This window comes from Eumetopias jubatus, unplaced genomic scaffold (genome assembly GCF_037043125.1).
Source record: "Eumetopias jubatus isolate StellerSeaLion01/CBP00866 unplaced genomic scaffold, mEumJub1_p1.0 scaffold_1, whole genome shotgun sequence".
Taxonomy (NCBI): Eukaryota; Metazoa; Chordata; class Mammalia; order Carnivora; family Otariidae; genus Eumetopias; species Eumetopias jubatus.
Window position 1 is genome coordinate 168,423,520 of NW_028274807.1, and position 23,544 is coordinate 168,447,063.

General features: G+C 39.4%; 1 pseudogene; it reads left to right on the forward strand.

The window, feature by feature from the left end:
- The first annotated feature begins 511 nt into the window (after nucleotides 1-511).
- Nucleotides 512-21,639, forward strand: LOC114207632 (transducin-like enhancer protein 6; annotated as a pseudogene).
- Nucleotides 21,640-23,544: the final 1,905 nt, after the last annotated feature.

Here is a 23,544-nt window from a genome sequence, read left to right on the forward strand (position 1 = left end):
TCACCTGCAAACTTGTTAAAAATATAAAATCTAAGTCTCTATCCCAAGCTACTGTATGAAAATCTGTATTTAACAAGATCCTCAGGTGATTAGTAGGCATCAGTTTCGAGATGCATAGTCTATACCAAGAATCCACAAACTGTGGAATGCAGGCCAGATCCTCCCACTGCCTGTGTTTATATAGAGAGTTTTATTGGACCACCATTTTGCCTGTTCATTTACTAAGAGTCTATAGCTGTTTTCTTGGTGCAGTGATGGAATGGAGAGGTTGCCACAGAGATTGGCTGGCTAGCAACGCTGAAAATGTTTACTCTCTGGCCCTTTACACAGAAGTTTTCTGACCCCTAGTTCATACTGTGCCATACCTCAAAGACAGAATTAAAGATTTGGCACTTATTCTAAGAGCAGAGGAAACCTGTGAAGACTTCCTTTTTGGAAGGCTTGCTCTGGCTGCACAGAGATAAAAGGCACACAGACAGTGGAGGGGTGCTCATTCTCAGCCTGAATTTGGATGACCCTCCACAATTTCCACCTTGCTGTTCTGGGCCTCCATCCTAAAGGAGAGTCCTTGGAGAAAGTTCTCGTGACTACTGAAGATGACCTCTTGGGGCTATCTCACCCTCAAAGGATGAGGAGGCTCCCAGGAACTTTGGCTCATCCTGAACTGAACTATTGGGGTGTTCCTGGATCAGCTCTGATAGCAGTTCCCCAGGTTCCTCCCTCACCTGATGGTGCAGATGGAGAGCATGTACTACATATTCCAGAAGATCTAGCAGAGCCTCCAGGAACATCACAAGCAGGCAAAAAACTTTCTGTAGACCATGGAGACCTAGAGCTGACCTCTGGGCTTCCAGCCCTGGAGTACCAGGTGAGCCGGGTCTCCTCTGGTGAGACTGCTCACCAGGATTCCTGGGGGCCAGCCAGCCCTGAGGCTTTTCTGCACCCAGTGGCCAAGACCCCTCAGCACTCCAGTGTTCAGGGGTCACACTTCAAAGATGTCATGGCCACAAGGTCATCAGACTGGCACAAGCAGCCGTCTGGAGCAGATGCTGCCCCAGTCCACAAGCTGGACATGCAGCCTTCTTGGGACTCTGAGCCCCAGTTTTGGAAGGATATTCTGACTGAGCAACTCTGGCAGATCTTTGCTGGGACCCACCAGAAAGTGCTCCAGTGGACAGCACAAGATGACAGAACAGGCACCAAGCCCAGAGAGCCAGGACCCAGGACCACATTATTGGGACTGGAGCCATGTACCAAAGACACTTTGGTTCTCAGCCCACTTGTGCCCCCTCCCCCCCAGCTCGAGGGTTCCTAAGAAGGGGGCACAGAGCCAGGTGCCAAAGCAGAGAGGATGCTCTCCTGTGTGGCCTAGGAGCCTATCCATTTTTGAAGCCCATATGCTGGGACCCTGAGGACTTTGGGGACATGTGGAAAAGACCAGATGACTTGCCCTGGCAATCCAAGAAGTTGGCCATCCCACATAGAATGGAGAAGGTGTGGATGCTAAAACACAGGGAGCTGTTGTTGCCATGGCTGTGAGCAGCTTCATGTGACACATGTTCACCTGTGACAAGGGTGGTGTCAAAGTGTGGAGCCTGGTTGGCCAGGTAGTATAAGACAGGTATCCTGAGAATCACCTGTGTGTACAGACCTAGTGGGCCTATTTGCACACATGCCTGCTGTCCTCAAACAGCATGATTTTGCTGATGGGTGGCCACAACCTGTTTGGCATGGGTGTGTGGGACCTGACAGTGCCCTCCCTGCATATAAGAGATGAGCTACCCTGTGCAGGTCTTACCTGCCACACCCTGGCCTCCGATCCTGAAGACAACTTGGTCTTCATGAGCTTCACTGATGGCACAGTCAGGATCTGGGACCTGCAGGACCAGGGCGTTGTCAGGGACCTGCTGGGCCACCTGAATGGAGCCAAAGGCATTGCTGTTAAAGACAGGCGGGGAGCGGGGCATCTGGGCACCTGCCTGTGGTGCTGGGACCCGAGGACCACTGGGGAGCCTCAGGAATACAAATTTGAGTCTCAGATAATGAGCCTATCCCCTAGTCCCCAGGAGGACTGGGTGCTGGTAGGCACAGCCAATGGCCAACAGTGGCTGCAGTCCACCTGAGGGGGCCAGAAGCACATGGTGGGGTATAAGGATGGAACTATCTTGGGTCTCAAGTTCTCCCCTCTTGACCAGAGCATTGGGATGGATGACCTGGTCAACATCTACAGCATACCTGCAGGACCATGGTATTCCGGGTACCCAAGACCTCTTCCATCCTATGCTGTGATGTGTCCCCCAGCAACCGCCTGATCATCACAGGGTCCAGTGACCACGCCTTGGTGTATCAGATCACCTACTGTGGGGCTTGGCACTGTGTTCCTGACTTGGGATCGATTTTTTTTTTTTTTTTTTTTTTGTCTTTTTTAAGGTGGAGGAGGTAGAGGCATAGTGGTGGGACAATGTGGTGGGTGGGCTGGGTTTCTTTCCCATTACATAACTGGGCCAGTGATATTTGTCACATGTAATAAAGTGATTGGAAAAAAGTGAAAAACAAAACAAAACAAAAACCAGGTACACAGACAGAACTTGCTCCAGAGGAGCTTAGAGTCTAGTGAGAGCCCACTTTTGTCTCCCAAATTGGTTGTTGATTCCTTTCATGAGGAAGAGGATTATATTATCACCTAGCTGTTGTCATTAACTCCTTTAGTGCCTGGCAGAATGCTGTTTAGCCAGGGATTGGTACTATTTAATGATTCAGCAAATGGCTTGACCTTATTATGGTTAATGTTTACCACTCTTAGAAACTTCTTTTGTGGACACTTCAGAAGTCAAAATACCATGATGCCTGATCTGCAGCAGTTTCCTTGACAGCTCAGCTCTATTTTTGACATGGAACCTAGGCCAGTACAGTAGATGGGTAACTCTTGGCTACCTTGTGAGTTTTAGGAGAGTAGGGGAGACAAGAATCTGATTCCAGTTTCCAGTATGGATAGGACTGCAGGAAGAAGCCTCTCTGAGCTTCAGATTCTCCCTCCATGATGTGAGGAAGCAGGGACTATTTATATTTAAGGTTTCCCATAGCTTGAGCATCTTTTTGTCCTTAGAGTTGCACAAGGTCACAAAAAGGGAAGAGTAGACAAGTCTTTGGCTTATCTGACTTAACCACCTGTATATTTTATGTACATGGAGCTCTTCACACATCATACACAAAGCATAGTTGATGAGAATATAGGAAAAAATACAACTCTACAGTCACAAAAGAGGTTTTGAATTATGCATTATTTTAGATTTTAAATACTTCTGCTCCCTTTCATTTGTACAGATAATTGAACATTGCTGGCTTATTCATAATGAAACCAACCTCTTCTACCAATTAGGCATGATTGTGTAGACTCTGGCCTTACTGGTTGGTTAGCTTGCTTTTCATGTCACGAGCTGGCAGTATTTGAATAAGCTGAATATTCAGTGAAGAAAAGTTGGATGTTTATAAACTCACCATGACAAATGGACATGCCATCACATCCACAATGCAACCAAAAGAAATTGTTTTGAGAAAGTGTTGGGTAATGGTTTCTGGAAGAGGCTATAACTTGGTGTATAAAAAGAAGGAAAAGCCTTAAGGATAATAAATTACTTTGAGCACAGGTAGGTTTTTAGCAGTGTTGCCATCTCCTGGGCAATATGCCTGCTACAGAAGTGTTGTTTCAATGCGTAAAAAAGCAGTTTGCAAGTTAAGCCGACTGTCTAATGGATAGTACTAAAGTAAGAAGGAATATTGTGAAGTCAACTTTATAATATTTTGTGAATGTTGTTTTTTGGCATTAACTCCCACTGATTGTCATTGATGGCATTCAATTAAAACATTATTTCATCAAGTCATCCTATATTAGGGGCTATGGAAAATATAGAAGCAGTGCCAGCTTCATGGGCATATGACTTGTGCACCCATGCACAACCTCACACTTAAAGCACCCAGTGTTTGGTTTAATGCTCTGATATTACCGTCTGGAAATTCTTAGTATATTTTGGACAAGGGATCCTGCACTTTTGTTTTCATAGGGCTCTGCCAATTTTGTAGCTTATTCTGTACAGAAGATGGTGAAGTCTGTTTCTTCCCTCAAGTTGCTTACAATATTGTGTCTTAGAATCATGTTGGGACAGTATTATAGGAAGTTGATAAATTTTTCTGAGCTTTGGTTTCTTCCCTTTGTATATAAAAATATTGCCAGGAATGTGGCCTAAGGAAAGAAATGGAAGACTTAAACTATTAAGGTGACCTTCCCAAAGTAAGCAGTCAAGGCAGGAGATTTCAGACTTCCTCTCTTGAGTTTCAGCCCACTGAGAAGGGATTTCATGAGCAAAGCTTCCTGCTGAGTTCAAAATAGGATTCAGCCATGGACTAGTGGCATCAGGTCTCCAGTTGCTAGGGAACTCAAGAACATGTGGATGTATTGGAAAAGTGCCCCAGGAGAAGGAGATCTGGGCAAGGCTGTGACGGAAAGATTCATCAAAAATGGGAACCAGGATTTTCCACATAAAAAATATCATGTCATCTGCAAAGAGAGAGAATTTGACTTCTTCTTTGCCAATTTGAATACCTTTTATTTCTTTTTGTTGTCTGATTGCTGTTGCTAGGACTTCTAATACTATGTTGAACAATAATGGCGAGAGTGGGCATATTTGTCATGTTCCTGATCTTAAGGGAAAGGCTCTCAGCTTTTCCCCATTGAAGATGATATTTGCTGTGGGTTTTTCATAGATGGAGTTTATGAACTTGAGGAATGTTCCCTCTATCCCTATACTCTGAAGAGTTTTAATCAGGAAAGGATGCTGTATTTTGTCAAATGCTTTTTCTGCATCAATTGAGAGGACCTTATGGTTCTTCTCTCTCCTCTTATTAATGTGTTCTATCACATTGATTGATTTGCGAATGTTGAACTACCCTTGCATCCCGGGGATAAATCCCACTTGGTCGTGGTGGATGATCCTTTTAATGTATTGTTGGATCCTATTAGCTAGGATTTTGTTGAGAATTTTGGGATCCATATTCATCAGGGATATCGGTCTGAAATTCTCCTTTATGATGGGGTCTTTGCCTGGTTTGGGAATTAAGGTAATACTGGCCTCATAGAATGCGTCTGGAAGCTTTCCTTCTGTTTCTATTTTTTGAAACAGCTTCAGGAGAATAGGTATTATTTATTCTTTGAATGTTTGGTAGAATTCTCCAGGGAATCCATCAGGCCCTGGACTCTTGTTTTTGGGAGGTTTTTGATCACTGCTTCAATCTTGTTACTGGTTATTGGCCTATTCAGGTTGTCAATTTCTTCCTGTTTCAGTCTTGGCAGTTTATATGTTTCCTGGAAGGCATCCATTTCATCCAGGTTACTCAATTTATTGGCATATAGTTGTTGATAATAATTTCTAGTAATTGTTTTTATTTCCTTGGTGTTAGTCGTGATCTCTCCCCTTTCATTCATAATTTTATTAATTTGGATCCTTTCTCTTTTCTTTTGGATAAGTCTGGCCAGTGTTTTATTGATCTTATTCTTTCAAAGAACCAGCTTCTAGTTTCATTGATCTGATCTACTGTGTTTCTGGTTTCTAATTCATTGATCTCTGCTCTAATCTTAATTCATCAAGATAAAAATCTTCTGCACAACAAAGGAAACAGTCAACAAAACAAAGAGGCAACCCACAAAATGGGAGAAGATATTTGCAAATGACACTACAGATAAAGGGCTGGTATCCAAGATCTATAAAGAACTTCTCAAACTCTATACCCCCAAAATTAATAATCAAGTCAAAAAATGGATAGAAGACATGAACAGACACTTCTCCAAAGAAGACATACAAATGGCTAACAGACACATGAAAAAATGTTCATCATCATTAGTCATCAGAGAAATTCAGATCAAAACCATATTGAGATACCACCTTACACCAGTAAGAATGGCAAAAATTCACAAGGCAAGAAACAACAAATGTTGGAGAGGTTATGGAGCAAGGGGAACCCTCTTACACTGTTGGTGGGAATGCATGTTGGTACAGCCACTTTGGAAAACAGTGTGGAGGTGCCTCAAAAAATTAAAAATAGAGCTACCCTATGAGCCAGCAATTGCACTAGTAGGTATTTACCCCAAAGACACAGATGTAGTGAAAAGAAGGGCCATATGCACCCCAATGTTCATAGCAGCAATGTCCTCAATAGCCAAACTGTGGAAAGAGCTGAGATGCCCTTCAGCAGACAAATGGATAAAGAAGATGTGGTCCATATACACAATGGAATATTACTCAGCCATCAGAAAGGATGAATACCCAACTTTTACGTCAACATGGATGGGACTGGAGGAGATTATGCTAAGTGAAAGAAATCAAGCAGAGAAAGTCAATTATCATATGGTTTCACTTATTTGTGGAACATAAGGAATAGTATGGAGGACATTAGGAGAAGGAAGGGAAAAATGAAGGGGGCAAATCGGAGGGGGACACGAACCATGAGAGACTCTGGACTCTGAGAAACAAATTGAGGGTTCTAGAGGGGGAGCAGGGTGGGCAGATGGGTTAGCCTGGTCCAGTGATGGATATTAAGTAGGGCACGTACTGCATGGAGCACTGGGTATTATACGAAAACAGTGAATCATGGGTCACTACATCAAAAACTAATGACGTATGGTGACTAACATAACATAATAAAATAAAATTTAAAAAAAAGAAAAAATATTTTTGCTTTTGTCAAGACATGTTCATTGAAAAAAGTAATTCAAATAATATAGGAAAGTCCAATCATTCTTTCAAAATCACCTAAAATCCCACCATCTAGACATAATCAGTAACAATTTGCTGAACATCCTTCTAGACATTTCTTATGCATCTGTGTATACATACATTTAAAAAATTTACATAGAATTACTATGTATACAACACATATTAAAAAAATGGGAACCAGGATGAATAGGCAAAGTAAAGGTCAGGTCCACATTACCATATTAAAAACTCCTGGGACCATATACGTTTTGGAATTCAGAAGTTTTCTTCTTTTGAAAGGTAACATGATGCATATGTCATTGATTATGTAAAATCTCCCCGGCATGGCTGGGCAGAGCTTTGTAATCAAGTGTGTTAATTTTTCTGCAGTGAAATGTAGAATTGTTCACACCAAGTAAGAAAATTTAAAGACCATGAATAGTTTTATGTCAGTTCACATCAGGTTTTGCTGCCAAATGTAATTGGGTCAGGTTTTACCACAAATGGATTACAAGCTCTTGCTTTTCAGAGAGTTTGGATTTTACAATTGTGGATAAGGAATCATAGACCTTTATCAAACAAGATTTAGGGAAATGGGTCCTTAGAATTTAGGAGAGAAGAGATAGGTCCAACATTTCTCGAGTGAAGCCAGGCTAGGTCTAGTGTCCTGCTCCAGTGGCTTGTCAGAAAGTCCCAGATTTCCTTCCCATGACAGCCAGAACACAAACATTATGCTGAAGTAAATGAAGACCTGAAATACAAAGCTATGGACATCAGTTCTCAGCTTTTCTCCTCTTTTTCCTGTTGCTCCTGCTTGGCAGCTGCTGGAATACATGATCTCTCTGGTCATATTTTTGCAGTGGAAAATAGCATTTTCAGAACTGGCCGTCCCTAGGATTAATCTGTCATATTTCCTCCGTGTCTCTTCTATGGCAGTTGGCACAAGTGGCTCACTCTTCACTGCTGAGTTGGGTTTAAAAATCCTTGGCCAAATAGCCCGCCTCTTCATTAGCACCCTTCTGGTCCCCAGACCAAATAAACCCAATGGAATGGACTGATAGTTATGTGGCATTTTCTCCAGGAAAAGAGAAATAAGCCCCATCCAGGTTTAATATTGGTTTCTTCATTTATTTTCTGCTTTGCTTGGACCATAAAATCAACCCGATAGAAGCTGTCAAAGATGAAGCAAAGCTAATCCTATCCTTTTTCGTTCTGCTAGGCAAATGGTTTTCAAAGTATAATCCCTGGACCAGCAGAAACAGTACCACCTGGGAAGCTGTTAAGAATGTAAATTCTCAGGCCCCATCCCGGACCTACTGAATCAAACTCTGGGGATGAGGCCTGGCAATCTATAATTCTGATGTTAGCTGAAATTTGAGAACCCTGTACTAGATAAATGCCTTTCTCTTTCATGTGTACAGAACTCCAATTTTGTTTAAGAGATATTACTAGTTAAAAATTCTCTCCACCCCAGATCCCCTAAAGCTGAGGTCCTATGGGATTCGTTTCTTATCCGTGAGATATAACTTAGTGGTTGCAATATTTACACAGGATTGGATAATTAAAACAACTCACGTGTGTGTGTGTGTGTGTGTGTGTGTGTGTGTGTGTATGCATGTGTGTATAATAGATAAATATAGATCCTGTATGTAAATACAGATCATATATATATATAGATTCTTGTTACATAGATATTATCTATATATATCTATTCTATATATCAAATAGAGATCATATATTTAAAGATACATCTCTCTATATATAGATAGATATAGATATATCTTTAATGAAGACTTAAGATACAATATAGAAAGAGAAAGGAAGCATAAGTAAACATCAGGAAGGTTTGAGATATTCTAGGCACAGCTTCTCAGAGGAGGGACCTCTTCACCAGATCATAAACTACCCAGATACTTGTGAGATAGCTTGTTCTTAGGGAAGCTTAGGCGCAAGTTTACCAAGGAGTTTTTTTTAGACAATACTGGTCAAGCAACAAAAACTAGGCTATAAAACCAGGTAAACCAGCTGCAGCCCATCAATCTACACATTTTCAATAAACAGTGTAGAGAAGCTCGTATAGCGTGCCTCCTGGGGAGTTTTGGACTTTAAGCATAATATTGTAAGCCACTAGCTAGTGCATTTTATCCCTTTCTTGCCCAAGGGTCAACACCACAGTTCCTGGCATGGTTATGGCCATCTGTGAGATAGGAATAGAATTATCACAGACCAACTACAAATTAATTCTCTCCCTACACAGTAGACTTTCTGGAAATAGTAGTATTTTCCTGTTGTAAGGAGATGAATTCAGCTGGAATACCTCATGTTCCCTTCTCCTTTTTTCTTCCTGGAATGCAAACACGATGTCTGGGATAGAGAGCCATTCTGAGACTGTGAAGATGGAGTCCACACTAAGGAAGGCTGAAGAGAAAGATTCAATGAGTCCAGATCCTGATGACATCTCTGAGACTCTTTCTAGACTTCTTATTAGATGAGAAAAATGGACCCTTGTTCATTTTAGCCACTGTATCTTGAGGTGTTGTTACTGTGGATAAAAGCCATCCTTAGAGAAACAGAGGTATAAGAGGCAACATATACCATTGGTCTTTCTTGCTGTATGAACATGGCCACTCTTGTTCTCCCAACAACCCTATGATGTCAGAGTGTGTGTGTGTGTATATATATATATATATATATACATATATGTATATGTATGTATATATATATGTGCCTCCAGAGAACTACTGTGATGACCACTGTCTTTAATTCTTTCCTTCTTCCCTTTCTTTCCTTCCTATACTTGTGAACAAAACAGTAGAGGCTTGGAGCCTAATATCTATATCTATATCTATATATTTATATCTATATATTTATATATTTACATGAAAATATGGGTTCCAAAAGATAAATTACCCAAAGCCTTGTAGTTAGAAATTCAAAGCCAGAATTAACTCTCTTAAGGCACACTTCTATATTGGGTAAAGTAGTGACAAATATAAGTTTTGAGGGACCTGAAAGTCATAAAATTTCAAAGGCCCTCTTGGGGAGCTGTCGGGTAAAATGAAGGACACTTATCTTTACAGAAAGTCAGCTTTTGGTTTCAACCTCTATTGTTAAGAATAATCATTTTCTAACATCATGTATAATCCCACATGAAAACTTGATATACCAATGACCAAAATTTCAGACATTTCTTGGAAATCTTAAACCTATTTTTATTTTTCATGGCCATTCCTGGCTTTAATGCAAGCAAGCAGATGGTTTCTGTATCACCATTTCTTTATACATTGGCTAAATTCCCTTAGTTTTATGGATATTAGCAGGTGTTGGACTTTAGGGGGTGATAAGTGGAAGTGTCACTGAGATGATGTACGTTTGCAGTATGACAGGGGCTAGGGATGCTTTCTTTCAAGTCACCCTGCCTAGATAAACTTTACCTCAATGATTTCCCAGCTCTATGAACTTGTACCTCCGTCTTCTTATTTGAGAAAAATTGCATAAAAATTCATGAAAATAAGCCCATGTCAAGAACTTGCTTACCAGGTACTTGGCACATAGTTAGTACTCAATAAAGATTAATAGTGCTTATTTTCACCTCCAATGCTCTTGTTTACTACTGTGTGATGCTAGGAAAGTAACTCCTTTGGTCTCAGTTTTCTCATCTGTATAATTGGATAGGTTAAATTGCTCTCATGGTATCTGGCTTAGAAATGGAAAATTCTATATTCTGCACATGCTTACATTGCATGTAATTCTGAGGTCACAGACTATATATGTTTTGTTAATATTTATTTACTTAATCTATAGCATAATGCCTGGCACACGGCTGCCATTCAGTAAATATTTGTTGAATGAATAATGTTTGCAAATATTTAGCTTCTTAGGAATGTGTGCAAAAAACCTGCACAACCAAAGTTGTAAGCAAACATTTCGCTGATGAATATGGCCCTGGTAAAAGAGAATAATTAGTTCTGTTATGCTGGAGATTGGAAAGATGGTATGGTTTCACTTGTGTTGTGTTTACTGGCAGCATGATCTAAACCCTAGCAATTTTCATCAGGAATCCAAGTTCAAAATCTTGGGGACTGTGGGGAAAAACAGTATAAATAGCTATTACGCTTCCTTGTTACCTTTTTATATGATAACACATAGCCTCATGAATTTGTGACAATGTCAAACCTATTTTCATTTACTCATAGTCACTATTGGCTTTAATTCCAATTTCAAGCTTTTCTTACAATTTGGATGCAAATATGGGATTTTGCCAACCTCTGTCACCCTACAAATGGTCAAGATTAATCCAGCTGATCTAGTTGGGTAGGCTGACACTCTCTTCTTCCTTCCATGTTGTAGATGATGTGGCATTTACTAAAAATGGTGACTTTTAAGAGAAAAGAGACCCATTCTCCAGTTGAGGGTGGCAAGTAGTAAAGTTACCTTTAAAACCTTACAGCAGGTCCTCAAGTCCCCTTGCCATATCTGGAATATTCTATCAGTCTGTTTATAGAGCAGTTTTGAGGCAGAAAGCAAAGACAAATAAATGGTTTGTCCCCAGATGACTTCTATGATCACTAGACCACAATGAATATGAAAGAGTGTCTAAATTGCCAGTCATATAATGTGTGGAAGGCTTTTTATCTCTGAGAAGCAGATAGTCAAAACTCATCAATAAAATTCTACAGTCAATTTTATTTTCCCTCTGGGAAAAATAATTGACATCATCGTCAAAGCCCCAGAGAAGCCTTATTGTATCAAGGACAAACAGCCAGATATTGTGAAGCAGGTCACAAAAGTAACACCATCCACCTACAGAGATCAAGCAGGATGGAAATCTCCCATTTCATCTCTGGAAAGAAGACCATGAAAGTAATGAGGTGGAAACAGACCCATATGACATCTTCCTCCCCCACTCACCACCACCTGCCCTTGTCTGGATCTCCACCAGAAACAATTTCCCATTTGTCTTCACGATTATTTAATTAACATTTCAAACATGAATTTGATCATGTACCCTCCTGCTTAAAACCTTCAATAATTTCTTACTCCCTTAACATCCTTAGCATAAAATACAAACTTCTTCCCTTGGCCTTCATGAATGGATAAGCCATAGAGTCTCATTCTTAAGAAGATACATATTTTGCAAGCATTCACTCATTCAACAGATATTTGTTGAGTGGCTGCTGTGTGCCAGGCATTATGTTATGGACTGGGTGAATAAATATGAACAGCACCATGTTGTTGTCTAAAGAGTCAAAAATTAATCTTTCTTTGAGAAGTCAGAAAGTGCTTTGGGTGTGTGGTTATAGTGTGATTCTTTACTGTGAATCCCGGATTACCATAAAATTTTCCATCTGAAGACAATGCTGCATCAACACAGCTCACCTCTTCTTCCCCCATAGGAGGCTGCTGCTGTATAAGGTACAGTTTGGAGGAGTAGACTGAACTTGTCATCCTAAGGGAAAGGGGGTCAGTCCAGATAAAGCTCTGCTCTTCATCTCAAATTTCTCATGGGGAGGAGTGAGTGGGATGGTGTGTGTGAGAGCCTAGATGTCCACATGGAAGGACATCAGCAATGGGAGATCTGTCTTCCTCAACAGTGTAGGGTCATAAAAACAAACAGGTGAGCTCAATATTTGAACAAAACCAGCATGGTTCAAAATGGCCTTGTTTGTTTCAACAAAGGCACATTTTAAGTCATGTGATCTTTACCTCACTGAAATCCTTCTTATGGGAGTAAACGTTCATACTATCACTTGGAAACAGTCCATTTTCTTTCAGCTGATGTATTTTGCTTCTTCCCCTCCAATAATAGAAAATAATGCTTTGGCTATTTGGTTGAACTACATGAATTTGATATGATTCAACCATTTATGACACACCCAAAAATGGAAATTTCATATAATTTAATAAACATACTCGTGTTGCAGAATGTAAGAAAAGGAATGAGAATACTGATCAATTAATCGATGCTAATAGAGTATAGATATTAATATAGATTATAGGCTATGGAAAATCCATGGAGTGAAATCAAACCTAAAGGATCTGGTTTGAGTCTTTTAAATGCTCTGCTTGATTAGGGATTTGTTGTTGTTGTTGTTGTTGTTGTTGCAAGTGACAGGGGGCAGTAGGGGAAGAAAGGGAGTGTATCACTAGGAGATGGAGCTTTCAAGGAGACTAGGGTCTGTGGGGACAGGAGACAGGTTATATTTATCTGTAGTTGTCCATTAGTATTAGGCTCCAACCCTCTACCTGTTTTGTTCACAAGTATAGGGAGGAAAGAAAGGGAAGAAGAAAAGAATTAAAGACATGGTCATCGCAGTAGTTCTCTGGAGGTCCCTAAGACCCTTTCAGGGAGTCTGAGAGGTCAAAACTATTTTCACAGTAATACTGAGATACCATATGTTTTTTCCACTGACATTTGCATTACTATTGCAAAAATAATGCTGCTTTAGTACAAATCAAGGCAGTGGGATCAAATCATAAGAGAAATCATATTCTTCAAACCATGCATTTACAATATTTGAAAAAATGCTAGTTTCATTTAGGACTGTCCTTTATAAGGAAATAAAACTATTTTTATTATTCTGTGTAAGGAAATAGGAAATACACAGAAATAGTTCCATTGCAGACTAGGTATAGTATAATGGTTATCTCAAGGAAACATACTTTGGCAGTCGTTTGAGCTATGAGCAGAATTATCTGCTTTTGTCACTGAACACCATTTTTACTTGAAAGACCAACTGACAAACTGTTGGTATTTGGTCTTGGGCATTTGGCAGACATTTTCTCTAAAATGAATGAAGTGAGCTTGTCATTTCAAGAAAAACAACTGACAGTATTAGTTGCTAATGGGAAATTTGAGGGTCCATTCAACCATTTTTAGAATTTTGGAAAATTTATATTTGCCAACCTGAGCTTGAATGCTTAATGCCTTTTTTGTTTTTTCATTTTCATAGAAGTGTGTGATGAATATGAGTTTGTTGTTATTTAAAATAAATAAATATCCTTTATATTTTTCAGATTTAATTTCAAATATGGTCAATATTAAAAGATACAGCTCTCAAAAACAAATGCTTTGTGGGGTCTTCAATAGATTTTAAGTACCTAAAGTATCGAGACTGAAAGAGGTTGAAAATTGTTTGTGAGGGCTAGTATTTTTCCTTTAAATAATTTGTTTTCCTTTAAATAAACTCTAAGACTCATGCTTTTTGCTCACCAAATTTCCCCCATTATTTCCGAACTTCTTTCTCAGTGATCTGTTGCTCTCTTTTTCTCTCTCTCTCTCTCTGTGTGTGTGTGTGTGTGTGTGTGTCTTTCTTTCCTTTATGAACATTTAGGTCTGGAAAATATCTTTTCATGCTTAGATTAGTGGCAATGTTTCTCAGGAAAAACCAGTGTCCCTTGTCCTAGGAGATTTTCTATATTCCCTATCTTATAGCTCCTAAAATAGGTTCCTTCTCTTTTGCTGGTTTAATCTTATGTTTTCAGTGATTCAGCACGTAAGACTGTGAAATGGAAAAATGGTATTATAAACTTATATGCGACGAAGAAGCCAGAAAGAATAAATAAGGGGAAAAAAAAGCATTGTCAGTGAAAATAGAAACCACATACACAGAATAACAAATGCAAATGCTAGAGATCATTCTATTTTTGTAAAGTCTTGGATGTGTCCATTTTCCCCAAAATATCTGTTCTATGTTCTGCTTGTTACTGATGTTGCCGTGATTACTGCTGACAAGTGTGGCAGTACACAGACTTAATGACAGGATGATTACTTGTGTGGAAGAGACACCTAAGCCCACACCCATGAGGAAATTCACACGCACAGGCCCACACACTGAGATACTCAGCAAATCACTACTGATGACTATTAAATTATACTTTCTAAATGATATTATTAATAATGCTGTCAAATCAGCCAAATTGTAGAATATGTGATACAGAGAGGGCTCTGGGGACTGTTGTTTTCATAGAAAGTGGGGCTCGGATCACATAGAAACTTGGAAAATATTCCACTTGAAGGAGATTATCATTATAGTTTTCTCATGGGTAGCATTCTCCCGTCAGTTTTTAGCCGCCGATTCCCTATGTTATTTGGGTAATTCCTTCTTATGTAAAGTGGAAAATACCACTAAAATCTTAACCTGAAACCTTAATGTATAGAACAGAGAGAACAGCTGCCTGGCTTAAAGAAAAGATGAGGAAACATAAAAATCTCCCCTTTGGCTCCCCACTGAGCTTCTCTGCTCAGTTTGTGAGATTCTGCAGTTGTGAGAGTCCCAGTGAGATTCTGGGACTCTGGGGCACACAGTTTGAGACCCAGTACACTAAGGACTCTATAGCTCCATGTGCATGTGGAAGCCTTGTCAGAATCTGAGTAATTTATTTTAATTAGAGACCCAGCTGGCATCAAGTTCAGAATTAAGTGCTCCCCTGGGTGCAGTTGGCAAAGATGATGGAGAAAGTGGCAGCTCCCTACTGCAGTTGGATTCATGAGCTGACCAAGAGCCACTGTGCACTTACTGAGCACCACCTCAGAGTTTATCCACATCCTGGGCATTGTAAGGTGAACAAAATAGGGACAGACCAACATCTATCTTTAAGGAGCAGAGAGTCAATTTGGAAAGGCACAGCATTAACTGGAAATCCAATAAAAGGCCAGATATAATAAGGTTTCAGAATTCAAGGATAGATGGTAAGTGGCATGATTAGGCAGATCAGGAAGGACAGATGGGGCAGGATGTATCATTCATTTATCCATTCAGGTTTTTAGTATACATTTATTCCATAACAGTCAGTCTGCTTGGTGATAAGGATCCAAAGGTAAACATACATGGTTCTGATTCCTTCCTCCTTGGTGCTTGCTATCTAGTTGGCATTGGGTGGAGACAGGCATCAATAAAGTAATTGAAAAAATAAATGTGACCTTTCAACTATCTTGGAGTGGACTTTGTCTGAGGGGAGGTATGGTGTTCAGGGAAAGGTTCCCTGAGAAAGTGCTCACTGAGCTGAAATCAGAAAGATGAGCTGGTATTGAACAAGAGAGTAAGGGCAGGTTATGGTACAAAATACTTGACTATGGCTGTCCTTTACTTATGAAAGCCACAAATCAACAACCCCAACCCTGACTCTGACTTCTCATCTTGTTCTCTACTGTCTGCAAAATTCAGCCCCTCTTCTGTGCTTTATCGTTTGAGAATGACCATATAGAAAACCAGCTGTCTATGCCATACAGGGCCCTTTCTTTTAATTTTCTTTCTGTTGTCAATAATAATATCTCATCTCTCTGTAGTGCTTTATATTTACAAAGTATTGTGCATGCACTATCATATTTTCCCCTCACCAGAACTTTATGCAGTGGATATTACCATCCCCATGTTACAGATGGAAAAATGAGGCTTAAAACAGTTCACGATTTGGAAATGTCGTGGAAATATCATTATTACTCCCAATTTCTCTCACAGGTAAACTGAGAACCTTGATCCCTGCCTCTCCTTTTCCACATGTAAATCATTCACTGGGGCCTTTGATTCTTTCATAACCACATTTTCTATTTTTAAATTGAGGTGAAAACACTTGAAATGAGGCCTACCCCTTTATCAAGCTTTACAGTACATACTACAGTATTGTTAAAAATAGGTACCATGTTGTACAGCAGATTTATAAAACATTTATCTTGTATAACTGAAATATTATAACTGTCAAACAACACCTCCTCAGTTCTCCCTTCACCCAGCCCCTGGCAGCTACCATTCTATTCTCTGTTTCTATGAGTTTGATTATTGTAGATTCCGCATATGAGATCATGAAGTATTTGTCCTTCTGTGACTGACATATTCACTTAGCATAATGTCCTCCATATGTTGTCACATATGGCAGGATTTCTTTCTTTTTAAAGGCTGGATAGTATTCCATTGTATGTATATACCGTGTTTTCTTTTTTCATCCACTCACTGATGAACATTTTTGTTGTTCCTGTATCTTGGATATTGTGAATATGCTGCAAACCTTAGATAAGGGGCTAATATGCAAAATATGTAAGGAACTCCTATAACTCAATAGCAAAAATATCCAAATAATCTGATTAATGAAAAAACTTGAATAGACATTTTTGTAAAAGGGGGCATACAAAGGGCCAACAAGTATATGAAAAGGTGCTCAGTATCACTCATCAACAGGGAAATGCAAATCAAAACCATAATGAGATATCCCTCACACCTGTTAAGATAGCTATTATACTTCATCAAGATAAAAAGCTTTTGCACAGCTAAAGAAACAGTCAATAAACTAAAAAGCAACCTTGTAATGGGAGAAGATATTTGCAAAGGTCTCATCAGATAAAGGGCTAGTATCTAAAATCTATAAAGAAATTATCAAACTGAACACCCAAAAAACAAAAAACCCAGTCAAGAAATGGGCAGAAGATATGAACAGATATGTCTCCAAAGAAGACATACAAATGGACACCAGACACATGAAAAAATGCTCAACATCACTCGACATCAGGGAAATACAAATCAAAACCACAATGAGATACCACCTCACACCAGTCAGAATGGCTAGAATTAACAACTCAGGAAACAGCAGATGTTGGCAAGGATGCGGAGAAAGGGGAACCCTCTTACACTGTTGGTAGGAATGCAAACTGGGGCAGGCACTCTGGAAAACTGTATGGAGGTTCCTCAAAAAGTTAACAATAGAGCTACCCTGTGACCCAGCAATTGCACTACTAGGGATTTACCCAAAGGATATAAACATAGTGATCCAAAGGGGCACATGCACCCCAATGTTTACAGCAGCAATATCCACATTAGCCAGACTATGGAAAGAGTCCAGATGTCCATCGACAGATGAATGGATAAAGAAGAATTTGTAACCTGTACCCCTGAAACAAATAATACATTATACGTTAATAAAAAAGAAGTTGTGTGCATATATATATATATATATATATATATATATATATACACACACACACACGGACTATTACTCAGCCATCAAAAGGGATGAAATGTCATTTTCAATGATGTGGATGGAACTAGAGGGTATTGTGCTGAGTGAAATAAGTCAGTCAAAGACAAATACCATATAATTTCACTCACATGGAATTTAAAAAACAAAACAGATGAACATAGGGGAAGGGAAGGAAAAATAAAATGAGACAAAAACAGACAGGGAGATAAACCATAAGAGACTCTTAACTATAGGAAACAAACTGAGGGTTGCTGGAGGGGAGGTGAGTGAGGGGATGGGGTAACTGGGTAATGGGCGTTAAGGAGGGCATTTGAAATAGTGAGCACTGCTCCAAAACTGCTAGAACTCATACAGGAATTCAGTAAAGTGGCAGGTTATAAAATCGATGCACAGACATCAGTGGCATTCCTATACACCAACAACAAGACGGAAGGGAGAGAAATCAAGGAGTCGATCCCATTTACAGTCGCACCCAAAACCATAAGATACCTAGGAATAAATCTAACCAAAGAGGCAAAGGATCTGTACTCAGGAACCTATAAAATACTCATGAAAGAAATTGAGGAAGACACAAAGAAATGGAGAAATGTTCCATGCTCCTGGATTGGGAGAACCAACATTGTGAAGATGTCAGGTAGAATTTCAAGGAAGTACCCTGAGGTGGTTAAGAGCATGGGCTCTGGAGCCAGAACTTCTTAGGGGAAGTTGGGCCAGGGGTAAAATAGGTCTCTTGTTGAAGATGCCTCACTGTTACCCTGTCTGCCCCTCCATACCTGTAATAGGATTATCCACCCATATTCTTAATCATGTGACTTTTCAGTGCCTCCCAGCGGAGTGACACATTCTACATCCTTATTCCGCCCATTCCATTGACTTTGTGTTTACCCAGTGACTCATTTGGACAGTGATTAGTTAGGGGGATATAACATGAACATAGCCTCATGCACTGCTGACCTGTCACGAGGAGGTCTTGCCCCAGATAGCTACTACAACTTCAGTTTGGGTCACAACTGAGTGACACACGGAACAGATCTGAACCCAACCCACAACCTGAACCAGGGTTAATTCAGTTCTTCAACTGATTCTTTGAGTAAGAAATGAATGATGGTTATTGGAAGTGTTTGAGATTTCGAGGGCATGTGTTATGCAGCATTATTGTAGCAATAAGTGACTTAACACAGCAAGTTCCTTAACTTTAATTACCCTTCATTTTGTCTTTGTAAAATTGAGTTAATCATGCCTAATTATTATCATTCGGTAGCACAGTTACCAGGAAAAAATGGGGTGATATGCGTAAACTGCTTCGCACAGTACTCAATACCAAGCAAGAGAACAGTAAATGAAAGTTACTACTATGAAGATAGACAGTAGGCTAGGAAGAAATTCTTAAAAAAAAAAAAAGTCCATCTTGCTGAGTCTCAGTTTCCTCATCTGTAAATTGTGTATACAAATACTTTCTCCTCCTCTCTCTAAAGGATGGTGTTAGAATGACACCAAGTGAAGGATGTAAAATTAACTTGCTGTCTGTGAAGAGCTCTCCATGAGTTAGGAGTTATTATTCTTTCCACTACAGAGAATCCTTTTATCCCAATGTTATTTAACATCACCCCTAAAGTTACAGCTATATAGGAGAGTGGGATGAAAAGCATCAGTGCATTGACAGCATGCACTAAACAGTCCACTCATTACAGTTAGTGTCCACATGAATATCTCTCCTCACTTAACACACTTCTCTCTACATCTACAGCATTGGTACCTTCACTGGGTGCTCTCAAACATCTGGTGACATAGCACATATATATTCCAATTTGATTGCAGAAGGAAACTGTACATCTTGGAAAAAGTTGCACATCTTGGAGAAGAGTTGCAAGATTTTGCAAAGATGAAAGGATGATGGAGAATTTCTCTAAACACATGCAAAATAATTGTCAAATGAGGATCTGACAGTTAGACCAGTTAATAATTGAAGAAGAGAAAAATTGACAAGGAGGATCATGACACGATAGACTTCAAAGGAGAATAATTTGATGATTTGAATATCAAAGGACACAGGGAGGCAGGCCTTTGGGGAAATCGATGAAATTTCATTTTTTTTTTGCAAAAATAATTCCCTTTACATTAAAGGGTATCATGAGCATACAAATGTAATTTCTTTGGGAAATAATCTCAAATATTCTTTGTTAATAATTATCAAATAATTGCAATATAATTCATGTTTTTATTAAACATATAATTAACTTCTTTTAATACATTTTCGTTTTATTTTTTTCAAGATGAAGTCTTAAACTTCATTCCCCTCATTTTCTAGGAAATGGTAGTTCCTATTTTTAGTGGTCTATTCTGCCAATATTTTTTACTTGTGTAATTAGGATTTTGCCTATTTATTATTCCCTTCTCCCTTTTAGGCTCAGGGAGCCTTTGGAACCACTCTATATCTAGATATTTTGGGAACTGGAGCTTTCAGGGGGTCAATAAACATAGGAAAATAATAGCCCAAGGTCCAGAAGACTGCCTTGACCACTTAGGGGTGAGTTATTTTATGTGACCAGCCAAATGAACTTTTAAAAACTCAAGAGTGTTGGGTATATGGCATGGCTGCAAAACCCTATCACAGACTCACTCTCTTTTCATAACTTACTTCTGTGTGACTTCAGCCAGGAGACCTCACTTTGAGTCTTTTTCTCTTCTGTAAAAAAGGAATGATGATATTTACTCTGAAGGAGATTTATGAGGACTGAATGAGATTATAGATAATAAAGTATGTTGGACAATGCTTGCACAGTAGACTTTCAAAGAACATAACTGTGATTATGTCTAGTATAGCCACGGTGACCAATATCCCCCTAGGGTAATTCCCTTGCTTTTTCATTTCTAACTTCCTTGGTCTTGAGCACTTTTGTGTACACTGTAGAATTTTTCTTCCAGATTTTTTTGTGTCCTGTGCTTGGTCCCACAAGAAGCACGTTCTGGAGGACAGTGTCTTATAGCTACATTTCATTCTTCTAATGGGTGGTATGGAGGAAGATCTGCTTTAAAATCCCACTGAACTTGAGCTCACTAAAAGGATAGCAGGGAAGAGGAAGGGAAATCTGGGGATAAATGCTGGCACTGGGCATAGAAAGGAGCTTTGCCTTCTCCATGATTTGTCGTCTTAGCATTCTGTAAGTTGACTTCTCAATTTTTTTAAACAAACACTGCACCAACTGACACCAGCGTGTCCAGAATTAACATCCGGAACTAGAATCACCTCAGTTGTGTTAATTCTGTCATCCATGGAACTAACATGAGAATAACTCTATGAGCTAATTATTTTGTAGATAAGGAAAAGAAGGTTGATTATTCAGTTTGAGTAACTTGCCTGGGGTCACATGTACAGCCAGAGTTGGAGGTGGGATTTAAACCCTGCAGGTCACTTCCAACATCCTTCCTTACATGTAACTACAGTGCTCTACTGCTGTGGGCCAAATAAGGGCACGACAGGAGGCACCTTGAGATTTTATCCCTACTGGACTGTATATGATAATACTTATCAAAAAAACTTGCATTCCTAATATCATTTTTCATTTTTTGATTGTTTCCTGACATAAGTGAGGTAGAATCTCATTTTACTAATGAGTTCATGTGATTTATCCAAGGTCACCTACTTAGCTAGCAGCAGAGCCAAGACTATAACAGAATACTCTGACCCCTTTGCCTGTGCTTTATATTTCTCAGTTCTTTTTTTCAAAGCACTTTGTTGTGTCTCAGGATCTTTGTGTTGTGCTTCTGTGGCTTCCAGCTGGGAGATGGTATACCTTCAGAGCAGATAGATGGAAAGGAGAAACTCAATCCTATGGAGATGCATCTCCTCTCCACTCCAGAGGGCCCCATCCATCAGTTTGTCATTGCAGAGACCCAGCTGATGCATGCCCAGCAAGGCTAAGGATATATAAATATAATGGAAATCAGTAAGGGGCCAATTTTCCCTATTGAAAAAGGAATTGCATTTCTCAGGCATGTGGGCAAAGAGAGGTTGATTAAACATAAAACATTTCCACAAAGGGGTGGCATAAAGGAGAGCTCAGCCTCTGAATGTTTGAGAAGGAATTCTCCTGCAACAAACACAATCGAGTGCCATCTGTGCTTCTGATAATTTCATCTGACTTCCTGTCTTGTTACAGGATTGCTGATTTGAGCAACTTGAAGGCACTTGCATGACCCATGTTTCATTATATGATATGTCACAAGATTCTGAAGTTTCCAGAACAGAATGTGGAATGTGAAATCATCCAAGAGGTAATGGGGTGGTTCACCCTATACTTGGTCATGTCACTGGATATTGACAGAGATCAATAGTTTCTTTTAAAGATGGTGCACTTTGAGTACTGAATGCTGCTATGCCTGGATAACTGAGTAGCTTTTGTGACTGAGGGACAGAGGATAGAGGGAAATCAATAAATTAGTTCTTGATGTTAGCATAATAACTAACTTATTCACCAGACAACACAGGGACAATCTAGAGGGTGAACACAGTGAGAGACAATTAAAGGCCATCCTGTAGAAGAGGCAGCTAAGACTAGAGAGTTAATTATCTGGCCAAGAGTTATATGGGACAGAGAGATGAAGTGTTAATGATTTAAATGTAGATCTTCAGTTCCCAAATCCAGCATTCTTTTTATTTTGCCATGCTACCTCTCATTCTTCTCATACTCACTCTCATATTTATTTTTATCACTACTTTCTTATGATTCTTTTTATATTTGCTTTTATCATGTGCTCCTTTTACACCAGCATTTTTTGGTTGCTTTTATCTTTTATTTATCTTAAATGTCACCATTGTGATTATTTTTCCAAGTCTCTTTGGACCCCATTGCCCAACAATTCCCATCATAGTGCTAAATTTATGTTCATGCCCCACAGGTGTATTTTTATTTATGGATTTGTTGGTTAACTGGTTCCTTTATTACTATTATCTCTGTTTGGCTCTCTGAAATTACCACCCATTTTTTCACCCAATATTTCAATAAACACTAGTTGAGTGCCTATTAGGGGTACAGAGATTAATCTTACATTTTCTAATAAAGCACAGACAGTAAGTAGAGAAGGTAGGTAAGTCATGGCTCAGGGCAGAAAGTGTAAGTTTTGGTGAACTAGAAGAGTATACACTAAACAAATGTCTCCATCATTTTTGCTTCATGCCTATTTGATATTCTTGCATTTTCTCCTAAGTTTTTGATCTCCAAAGAGCAAAGGGCCACAAATGAAAACAAATGCATTTGTATTTTGACATTATATTAGTCAGGGTTTTCCAGAAAAACAGAAGGAATAAGATGTGTATGTATGTATGTGTGTGTATATGTACATTCATATATGCATGTATGTGTGTGTGTGTATATCTGTCTGTCTATCCATCTATCTATCATCTATCTATCTATGGAGAGAGAGAGAGAGAAACTGATTGATTGACTTTAAGGAATTGGCTCATGTGATTGTGAAGGTTCATTGAGTCAAAAATCTACCAGATGGCCTGGGAGGCTGGAGACTTCAGGAAGAGTTGCCGTTCACTGGACATGAACAAGGCAGTCTTGCTCAGGGGACCTCATTCTTAATGCCTTCAACTGATTGAATGAGGTCCACCTACATTTTGGAGGGCAATCTGCTTTACTCACATTCCATCAACTTAAATGTTAATCTCATCAATAAAACACCCTCACAGAAACGTCTGGAATAACATTAGACCAAAAATCTGGATACCATGGTCTAGCCAAGCTGACACAAAAAATTAAACATCACAGACATCTTTTATCACTCAGGCTCTCTTGCAGAGTACAGATTGGAATCACCAGGA